The sequence below is a fragment of the Salvelinus sp. IW2-2015 genome, linkage group LG16, assembly GCF_002910315.2.
Source record: "Salvelinus sp. IW2-2015 linkage group LG16, ASM291031v2, whole genome shotgun sequence".
In the NCBI taxonomy this organism is placed as follows: Eukaryota; Metazoa; Chordata; class Actinopteri; order Salmoniformes; family Salmonidae; genus Salvelinus; species Salvelinus sp. IW2-2015.
The window spans coordinates 38,192,902-38,204,070 of NC_036856.1; the positions used below are offsets into that span (position 1 = coordinate 38,192,902).

General features: G+C 42.7%; 1 long non-coding RNA gene across 1 annotated transcript in view; it reads right to left on the reverse strand.

Annotated features, from left to right (window-relative positions):
• Positions 1-482: 482 nt before the first annotated feature.
• Positions 483-11,169, reverse strand: part of LOC139028959 (uncharacterized) — a 38,941-nt gene continuing 28,254 nt past the window's right edge. Inside the window, exons 2-3 of the long non-coding RNA XR_011481192.1 lie at positions 7,901-7,976; positions 483-561 (exon numbers count right to left, since the gene is read on the reverse strand). This is a non-coding gene — a long non-coding RNA (uncharacterized lncRNA). The remainder of the gene's footprint in view (positions 562-7,900; positions 7,977-11,169) is intronic.

An 11,169-nucleotide genomic window follows, 5' to 3' on the forward strand; every position in this document is an offset into this window, starting at 1 on the left:
ACTTTGGAGAATTTTAAATGGGGATGACTGTCTGTTAAACATTTAGACTGTACATTAGGGGTGACGTAGGTATTGGTGCTCCTTTGAGTAGGATAAAAAATATTCAGAGCTAATTTAACCTGAATCTATAATGAGGTTATATGAGCTCCTCTGAGCTGGTGAGTAGCAGGAAGCCTTCAGGCTTCTCATCAACATGAGGAAGAGGCTGTGTGTGCCAGACATCAGTCAGACTAACAATATGAGTAACGGTGAGACTAACAGTCAGACTAACAGTCAGACTAACGGTGAGACTAACGGTAAGACTAACGGTGAGACTAACAGTCAGACTAACGGTCAGACTAACAGTCAGACTAACAGTCAGACTAACAGTCAGACTGGGCTGCACCAGAGGGAAGATATGTACTGTACTAGGAGGGGTGTGAGATTCTTCTGGATACACACACAAAAACATTCTACACACACACACACACACACACACTCACTGAGACAGTGGAGCTGGGTGTGTTAGTGCCATATCCAGAGGAGGGAAGTGAGGCCAGAGACCAGCGTCTGCCATCCGTCCTGAGAAAGAGAGAAACAGAGAGGATGGCAGGGGTTAATGTCAGTTCTGGGTTTACTATGAAAGGCTTGATGGAGCCATGGTACCAACCAAACATAGTAGAATGTCTTGTGTTACTAGCTCCAACAGTACAGTAGAATGCCTTGTGTTACTAGCTCCAACAGTACAGTAGAATGTCTTGTGTTACTAGCTCCAACAGTACAGTAGAATGTCTGTCTTGTGTTACTAGCTCCACAGCTAACAGAATTCTGTCGTTACGAACGGTAGTTCTGTCTTCGTGTTACAGCTCCAACAGTTACAGTAGAGAATCGTCTGTCTTGTGTTACTAGCTGCCAACAAGTACAGTAGAATGTCTGTCTTGTGTTACTAGCTTCCAACAGTACGTAGAAGTCCTTGTGTTACCTAGCTAACAGTACATGTAAATGTTCTTGTGTTACTACTCCCAACAGTTACAGTAGAATATCTTGTGTTTACTAGCTCCAACAGTATAGTAGAATGTCTTGTGTTACTAGCTCCAACAGTACGTTAGAATGTCTTGGTGTACACCTCAAAGTACAGTAAATGTCTGTCTTTTGTTACTTAGCTCCAACAGTACAGTAGAATGTCTTGTGTTCTAGCTCCCAACAGTACAGTAGAATGTCTTGGTTACTAGCTCCAACATACGTAAAGTTGTAAGCACGTAGTATATGTTTGTGTACTTAGCTCACAGTATAGTAGAATTGTCTTGTGTTACTAGCTCCAACAGTAGCAGTACAATGTCTTGTGTACTAGCTCAAGCTAAACTGTCAACAGCTACAGTAAGAATGTCTTGTTACTAGCTCCTAACAGTTACAGTAGAATGTCTTGTGTTACTAGCGTCCAGACATAATCTTTTGGTTACTAGCTCCAACATACGTATGGCTTGTGTTACTAGCTTCCACATGTATAGTAGAATGTTCTTGTGTTACTTAGCTTCAACAGGCAGTAGAATGTATTGTGTTACTAGCTCCAACAGTACAGTAGAATGTCTTCGTGTTGACTAGCTCCAACAGTACAGTAGATATGTCTTGTGTTACTAGTTCCAACAGGCAGTAGAATGTATTGTGTTTACTAGCTTCAACAGCTACAGTAGATATGTGCTTCGTGTTACTCAGCCTCCAACAGTAAGTAGAATGTCTTGTGTACTACTCACAGTACATAGAATGCGTTCAGCACAGTTCGGGTAGAATGTTTCTGTGTTACTAGCGTCAACAGTACAGTAGAATGTCTTGTGTACTTACCTCCAACAGACAGTAAGATAGTCTTGTGTTACTAGCTCCACAACAGTACACGTAGAATGTCTTTGTGTTAACTAGCTCAAGCATAGAGTCTTTAGCCCCAACAGTAGAGATGTCTGTCTTGTGTCTACTAGCTCCACAGTACAGTTAGAATGCTTCTTGTGTTACTAGCTCCCAAAGGCAATTGTGACTAGCTACGAAATACAGTAGATTGTCTTTTTTGTTTAAAACTAGCTCCAGGACAGTGAATGTACTTTGTGTTACTAGCTGCCCAAACCAGGACAGTAGAATGTTGTCTTGTGTTACTAAGCTCCAACAGTCATAGTAGAGGTCCTTGTTTCTAGCTAAGTACAGTAGATATGACAACAGTACAGTAGAATGTCTTGTGTTACTAGCTCCAACAGTACAGTAGAATGTCTTTGTTCTACTCCAACAGGTCAGTAGAATGTCTTGTGTTACTAGCTCCAACAGTATAGTAAATGTCTTGTGCTTACCTAGCTCCAACGTTCAGTAGATGTCTTTATAGTCAGTACAGTAGATGTCTGTTTATTCTACTCTCCAACAGTAAGGTAGAATGTCTTTTCAGCAGATGTCTACTAGCTCCAACAGTAACAGTAGAATGTACTTGTGTTACCAGCTCCACAGAGGCAAGTAGATGTACGTTGTGTTACTAAGCTCCAACGAGTACAGTATAATGTTGTTGTGTTACCAGCTCCAACAGTACAGTAGATGTCTTGTGTTACTAGCATCAACAGTACAGTAGAATGTCTGTCTTAGACTAGCTCCAACAGTACAGTAGAATGTTGTCGTGTTAACTATCAACAGGCAGTAGAATGTCTTGTGTTACTAGCTCCAACATACAGTAAAATGTCCGTTTGTGTTACTAGCTCAACAGTACAGTAGAATGTCGTTTGTGTTTACTACTCCAACAGTACAGCTAGAATGTCATTGTTTGTTACTAGCTCCACAGTACAGTAGATGTATCTGTGTTACTGCTCCAACAGTACAGTAGAAGTCTTGTGGTTACATAGCTCCAACAGTTAGAGTAGAAATGTGTCTTGTGTTACTAGCTCCAACAGTACAGTAGAATGTTTGTGTTACGCCGCTCCAACAGTACAGTAGAGTCTGTCGTGTACTAGCTCCACAGTACGTAGAAATAGTCTGTGTGTTACTAGCGTCAACAGTATCAGTAGAATGTCTTGTGTTACAAGCTCCAACAGCGGTATGTACTAGCTCAAAGTAAGTAGAGTTGTGTTACTAGCTCCAACAGGGTACAGTAGAATGTCTTTGTGTAACCTATCTCCAACAGTTTATGAGTAGAATGTCTTGTGTTAATAGCTCCAACAGGCATATCTTTGTCTACTCCGTAGAATGTCTTGTGTGTACTAGCTCAACCAGTAAGTAGAATGTCTTGTGTCTACTATCTCAACAGTACAGTAGAAATTCTTGTGTTACTAGCTCCAGTATAGTAGAACTGTCTTGTGTTACCAGCTCCAACAGCGGGCAGTAGAATGTATTGTGTTACTACTCCAAACAGTTAGTAGACCTTATTAACGGCAGAGATGTTTGTTGTTATACTCAACAGTACATGTAAATGTCTTGTGTTATAGTCCACGAGTACAGTAGAATAGTCTTGTGTTACTACTCCAACAGTACAGTAGAATGTATTGTGTTACTAGCTCCAAGACAGAGCGGACAGTCACGTACAGTAGAATGTCTGTGTTCTTTCACGGCATAGAAAGTTATTGTGTACTAACTCCAACAGTACAGTAGAAGCGTCTAGCTCAACGGTATAGTAGAAGTCTGTGTACGTATTCCAACAGGGCAGTAGAATGTATTGTGTACTATCTCCAAAGTACAGTAGAAGTTTTACTAATCACAGTCATTGAATGTTTTACTAGCTCCAACAGCACAGTTGCAGGATCAGCGCACTAGTATCTTGTGTTACTAGCTCCAACAGTACAGTAGAATATCTTGTGTTACTAGCTCCAACAGTACAGTAGAATGTCATTGTGTTACTAGCTCCAACACGAGTAGAATTCTGTGTTACTAGCTAACAGTACAGTAGAATGTCTTGTGTTACTAGTTCAACAGGGCAGTAGAATGTATTGTGTTACTAGCTCCAACAGTACAGTAGAATGTCTGTCTTGTGTTACTAGCTCCAACAGTATAGTAGAATGTCTTGTGTTACTAGTTCCAACAGGGCAGTAGAATTATTGTGTTACTAGCTCCAACAGTACAGTAGAATGTCTTTGTTACTAGCTCCAACAGTACAGTAGAATGTCTTGTGTTACTAGCTCCACAGTACAGTAGAATGTCTTGTTACTAGCTCCAACAGTACGAGATGTTGCTTGTGTTACTAGCTCCAACAGTACAGTAGAATGTCTTTGTGTTACTAGCTCCAACAGGGCAGTAGAAATATCTTGTGTTCTAGCTCCAACAGTACAGTAGAATGTCTTGTGTTACTAGCTCCAACAGGGCAGTAGAAATGTCTCTTGTGTTACTAGCTCCACAGTAAGTAGAATGTTTGTGTCACTGTCCAACATGCAGTAGAATGTATTGTGTTACTAGCTCCAACAGTACAGTTAGAAATGTTCTTGTGTTACTAGCTCCAACAGATACGTAGAATGTCTTGTGTACTAGTTCCAACAGAGTAGAATGTATTGTGTTACTAAGCTCCACAGTACAGTAGAATGTCTTGTGTTACTAGCTCCAACAGTACAGTAGAATGTCTTGTTACTAGCTCAACAGTACAGTAGATGTTTGTGTTACCTAGCTCCAACAGTAGTAGAAGTGTCTTGTGTTACTAGCTCCAACAGTACAGTGAATGTCTTGTGTTACAGCTCCAGTAGAATGTCTGTGTTAGTAGCTCCAACAGTACAGTAGTATGTCTTTGTTACTAGCTCCAACAGGAGCAGTAGAATGTCTTGTGTTCTAGCTCCAACAACGTAGAATGTCTCTTGTGTACTAAGCTCCAACAGTACAGTAGAATTGTATTGTGTTACTAGCTCCAACAGTACAGTAGAATGTTCTTGTGTTACTAGCTCAACAACAGTAAACAGTAGAATGTTTGTGTTACTAGCTCCAACAGTACAGTAGAAGGTCTTGTGTTACTAGTCCAACAGTATGTAGAGAATGTCTTGTGTTTACTAGCTCCAACAGTTACAGTAGAATGTATTTGTGTTACTAGCTCCAACAGTACAGTAGAATGTCTTGTTTACTAGCTCCAACAGTATAGTAGAATGTCTTGTGTTACCGCTCCAACAGGGCAGTAGAATGTCTTGTGTACTAGCTCCAACGTAAGTATATGTATTGTGTTACCAGCTCCAACAGTACAGTAGAATGTCTTGGTGTACTAGCTCCAACAGTACAGTCGAATGTTCTGTCTTGTGTTACTAGCTCCAAGCAGTACAGTAGATAATGTCTTGTGTTAGCTAAGTTCCAACAGGGCATAGAATGTTCTTGTGTTACTAGCTCCAACAGTACGTAGAATGTATTGTGTTAATAGCTCCAACAGGTACAGTAGAATGTATTGTGTTACTAGCTCCAACAGTACAGTAGAATGTCTGTTTATTGTTACTAGCTCCCAACAGTACAGTAGAATGTCTTGTGTTACTAGCTCCAACAGTACAGTAGAATGTCTTGTGTTACTAGCACTCCCTAGAATCCGTTGCTAGTTACAGTGACGTAGATGTCTTGTGTTCTAGCTCCAACCAGTAAGAGTAATAATAGATTCGTGTTTACTAAGCTCCAACAGATACAGTAGGAAATGTCTGTCTTGTGTTACTAGCTCCACAGTACACGTAGAGTTGTTGGTCATGGCTTCCTAATTGTGTTACTAGCTCCAAGTACAGAGAATGATGTTACAGCCCATAGCACTAAAACAGTAGTACTTTTACTAGCCAAGTACAGTAGAATGTCTTGTGTTATCTGCCTCAACAGTACAGTAGAGATCTTGTTTATAGCTCAACAGTACAGAGAATTCTTGTTGTATCTAGCTCCACAGTAAGTTAGAGATATCTTGTGTTACTAGTCCAACAGTAAGTAAGAATTGTGTCTTAAGATGATTAGATATAAGTACCAGCTCCAAGGGCAGAGAATGTATTGTGTTACTAGCTCCAAAGCTATAGTAGAATGTCTTGTGTTTATAGCTAACACGAGTAGAATGTCTTGTGTTACTATCTCCAACAGCTATAGTAGAAATGTCCTTGTCGTAATAGCTCCAAACAGGGCAGTAATATTGTACTATACTATAATGTCTTGTTTACTATCTCCAACAGTACAGTTCTTTAAATGTTTGTGTTACTAGCTCCAACAGTACAGTAAGAATGGTCTTGTGTTCACTAGCTCAACCATACAGTAGATGTCTTGTGTTACTAAGCGTAGAGATAAATAGTATATAAACTCCATCGTCTAGAATGTCTTGTGTTACACTTAAGGCATAATTATCGACATCCCACAGTACAGTAGAATTCTTGTGTTCTAGCTCCAAACAGTACAGTAATGACATCTTGCGCTTATAGCCCAATCAGATACCTTAGAACTGTTACTAGCTCAGACATGTATATAGAATAGTCTTGATAAGTAGCTACTCCAACAGTACAGTAGAATAGTCTTGTGTTACTACGCTCCAAACGACATACGAATGTCTTGTGTTACGTAGCTCCACATACAGTCAGAATGTCATTGCAAATACAACCAAAAACCAACACACACAAAATCATCACGGCAAGAAATCAGGAAATAACAACCCACAGTAGATACATTACAGTGAGCATGTGTCAGAATCCACAATATAAATACGTGGTGTGTTCAGACAGTATATCATTTGGACAGAAAATGGTATGTTCAGTAGTAGGTATATTTGGATGAGCTATGTGGAGAATACAATATATACAAAGTCTGCAAACACATGCAAGCAAACACACACGGACACAAGCCAGCAACACACACACAGACAAGACCACAACATGGAGATGAATATGAGGTGAAATGAAGCTGTTTTGCATTACAGTCCTAGTTAAAGGGTAGTTCCATGCAGGCTTGGGATGACCATACTTCTTTAGGGACTCTAGGGCATCACAAATCCACGGAYACGTTTACTGTAAAAACAGCAACACAAACGGACTGCTCTGCTCTGCTCAACAAGACATGGAGCCTTTTCAGGGCCCGTATCCACAAAGCATCTCCGARGAGTGCTGCTCTAGGATCAGTTTAGCCTTTTAGATCATAATGAATACGATTATATGGACAGATCCTAGAACATCACTGCTACTAGAACTTCTCTGGGGCCCTGGTGTGTCCATGCAGGGCAGAGGACATGGGATAGAGTAGAAGGTGGAGGTGAAAGGTCAAAGGTTACCTGTCAGCCCTGTGCCCGTGACTGTGTGGGAGAGAGGATAGTGTGTTAGCTCTWCAAACCCACTGGTTTTGTGATGAGCAACGCAGAACCATTTCATTTCAGATATCCTGATTTATCACACTTCACCACTGTGTGGCACTGTTGCGTCAGGTTAATTTTCCTGTCTCCCTGTCCTACCTGATCTACTGATTCAGAGCAGAAGCAGAAGTGTTATCTATCTCCCATACAGAAGACAGGTTATTTCATTTTACTAGCACATGGCATATCTGTCTTCTTGTCTAGAGGGACTGATGAAACTTACTTATTAGAATCCTTTTCATCTGGAGTTGTGCTTAACTCCTCTCAGGCTCTCTATATCTAGTTCTGTAATTACACCTCCTATTCAAAGCCTGCGAATGATAAGAGGATATTAAACTAGGCTTCAACCCTTCAGATGATCTGGGTTTGATTAGCCAGCCTGTCAATTATCATTTAAAAAAGAGGAGCACGGAGCTGCTGTGAGTATTAGCCATGGGAGGAGTTCAAGAAAAAAGCTTAACTGGGCTTGGGGAAACGGTCTCTTCTGTGGGGTGCAGGTGACTGTCAATCAGCATTATGGCTCAAATGACAGAACGAGGTAATAATCCCTTCTCCCTAGCAAACCACTGTATATACAGAGATAAGACGATCAGACACATTAAGTCATGTGATCCCAGTGAGTTAACCCCTTGACCCCAGGCTCACCTGCGCGCTGGAACGAAGGAGAASTGTGCTGCCGTGTTTGGGGAGAAGTTTCTGGGGCTGTCCAGAGGGCTGCTCCCTGGGAGAAGTAGATAGAAAGACAATGATTAAATACAAGAAGAAGCAAAAGGCTCAGCTCTAGACCTAGTTATTTAGGAGTAAAGGCCATAAAATCCCCTTACATAGTCATATCACTGATGTGTGTAACAGGGTTGTGAACCTACACAATAGATTACCCAAGATAATATTCCTTTCCGCTAAGAACCACGTCAAGGAGAACCTAGCATGACACATGGACAACAGAAATAACCCAACAACACAATCACACAGGTTATATAAAAACACTCAACCTTTATTAGCATGTGAAAAGGGACTGCAATCAATTGTTCTGACATCCCTGTGTGTGTATTGYATAGTACGTACATCCCCCACCTCCTTCACCCAACGGTAAACAGCAAATACATTCCCCCATCACGCCTCCCCCTCCTCTGCCTTCCTACTTTCCGACAGGATAATAGGAGTCTTTTATAGATAACAAAGCTCCTGATGCAGTGTTTTAATTTAGCCAGGGACAGGCCTGAGGAGATGATGTGAGGAGGAGGACCCGGATGAGACGGAGACGAGAGTGCTTAATGACTGGGCTGCTAATCGTCTGGCTGCTTCTTCACAGCAACAACAGCAGCAGTAGAATCAGAGAGAGATGAGATGAATGAGAGAAATAAGAGCATTTAAAGCCCATTACAGAGAGGAAGGAGATGTAGACAAACAAGCTACTCTTCCAGTAGCCACAGAACACAACGTTTCATTACTGTCTTTAATAATACTGCAGAAGGGACAGAAAAACAAAATGATGGAGAGAGAATAGGAAGATAGAGAGAGGAGGCACAAGAAAGGAAGAAAAAGAGAGCAGGGATGAGGTTAAATAAACGCTCTGGGGTTCGGGTCTATATAGAACCCTCTGTCTGCTAGTTAGCCTACACTGTGCGTAACAACCTGCTCAACATAGAGGAAACCTGGGGTGTGTGTAACAACCTGCTCAACATAGGGTGGACACTGGGGTGTGTGTAACAACCTGCTCAACATAGAGGAAACCTGGGTGTGTGTAACAACCTGCTCAACATAGAGGAAACCTGGGGTGTGTGTAACAACCTGCTCAACATAGAGGAACCTGGGGTGTGTGTAACAACCTGCTCAACATAGAGGAAACCTGGGGTGTGTGTAACAACCTGCTCAACATAGAGGAACCTGGGGTGTGTGTAACAACCTGCTCAACATAGAGGAAACCTGGGTGTGTGTTAACAACCTGCTCAACATAGAGGAAACCTGGGGTGTGGTAACAACCTGCTCAACATAGAGGAAACCTGGGGTGTGCGTAACAACCTGCTCAACATAGTGGAACCTGGGGTGTGTGTAACAACCTGCTCAACATAGAGGAAACCTGGGGTGTGCGTAACAACTTGCTCAACATAGAGGAAACCTGGGGTGTGTGTAACAACCTGCTCAACATAGAGGAACCTGGGTGTGCGTAACAACCTGCTCAACATAGAGGAAACCTGGGTGTGTTTAACAACCTGTCAACATAGAGGAAACCTGGGTGTGCGTAAACACCTGCTCAACATAGAGGAAACCTGAGGTGTGCGTACAACCTGCTCAACATAGAGGAAACCTGGGTGTGTGTAACACCTGCTCAACATAGAGAAACCTGGGGTGTGCGTACACAACCTGCTCAACATAGAGGAACCTGGGGTGTGCGTAACAACCTGCTCAACATAGAGGAAACCTGGGTGTGTGTAACAACCTGCTCAACATAGAGGAAACCTGGGTGTGCGTAACAACCTGCTCAACATAGAGGAAACTGGGGTGTGTGTAACAACCTGCTCAACATAGAGGAAACCTGGGGTGTGTGTAACAACCTGCTCAACATAGAGGAACTTGGGTGTGTGTAACAACCTGCTCAACATAGAGGAAACCTGGGGGTGTTGTGTAACAACCTGCTCAACATAGAGGAAACCTGGGTGTGTGTAACAACCTGCTCAACATAGAGGAAACCTGGGGTGTGCGTAACAACCTGCTCAACATAGTGGAAACCTGGGTGTGTGTAACAACCTGCTCAACATAGAGGAAACCTGGGGTGTGCGTAACAACCTGCTCAACATAGAGGAACCTGGGGTGTGTGTAACAACCTGCTCAACATAGTGGAAACCTGGGTGTGTGTACAACTGCTCAACATAGAGAAACCTGGGTGTGCGTAACAACCTGCTCAACATAGAGGAAACCTGGGGTGTGTGTAACAACCTGCTCAACATAGTGAAACCTGGGGTGTGTGTAACAACCTGCTCAACATAGAGGAAACCTGGGGTGTGCGTAACAACCTGCTCAACATAGAGGAAACCTGGGGTGTGTGTAACAACCTGCTCAACATAGTGGAAACCTGGGGTGTGTGTAAACAACCTGCTCAACATAGAGGAAACCTGGGGTGTGTGTAACAACCTGCTCAACATAGAGGAAACCTGGGTGTGCGTAACAACCTGCTCAACATAGAGGAAACCTGGGGTGTGCGTAACAACCTGCTCAACATAGAGGAAACCTGGGGTGTGTGTAACAACCTGCTCAACATAGAGGAAACCTGGGTGTTTGTAACAACCTGCTCAACATGAGGAAACCTGGGTGTGTGTAACAACCTGCTCAACATAGAGGAAACCTGGGTGTGTGTAACAACCTGCTCAACACGGAAAAGCCGAATCTGCTCCATATACTGTAAATCACCCAATAAATCTGAAAAGTGGGACAGGGGGAAATGGAGGTGGGGGGGGGGGTGAAACATGGTGCGCTTCCTGCTCTCACCATTCACCGGTGGGGAAGCATGGCGGAAGGGACGGGACGGACGGGGGGGCTGGAGTCACTCCCTCCCGCATCAATTATGTATTTTCTGAGAAAGCGTAGGCGTACAAACCTTTAAATATTAATACAAACATGTATTCTCTGTCTATCTGTTAGAGTAGAAACGCTTGGCTCTTTGTGTGTATGAGTGTGTGTGTCTGTCCTGTAACTGTAGTGCGTAACATTGAGTAGCAGTGCGTTGAGGCTGGGCCCTGGGCCTGTCGTGAAAGCTGTGTTTAAATGGGCTTGGGGGCCTCCGAGGGGTATTAGGAGGCATGGGAGAATGAGCTGCATAGGTACAAACAGTAGTGTAGATTCAGGCAGGGGCTGGAAAGATACATCGACAGATACACACACACCTCACTGAGAAGATGAACCATTATTCAAATGGA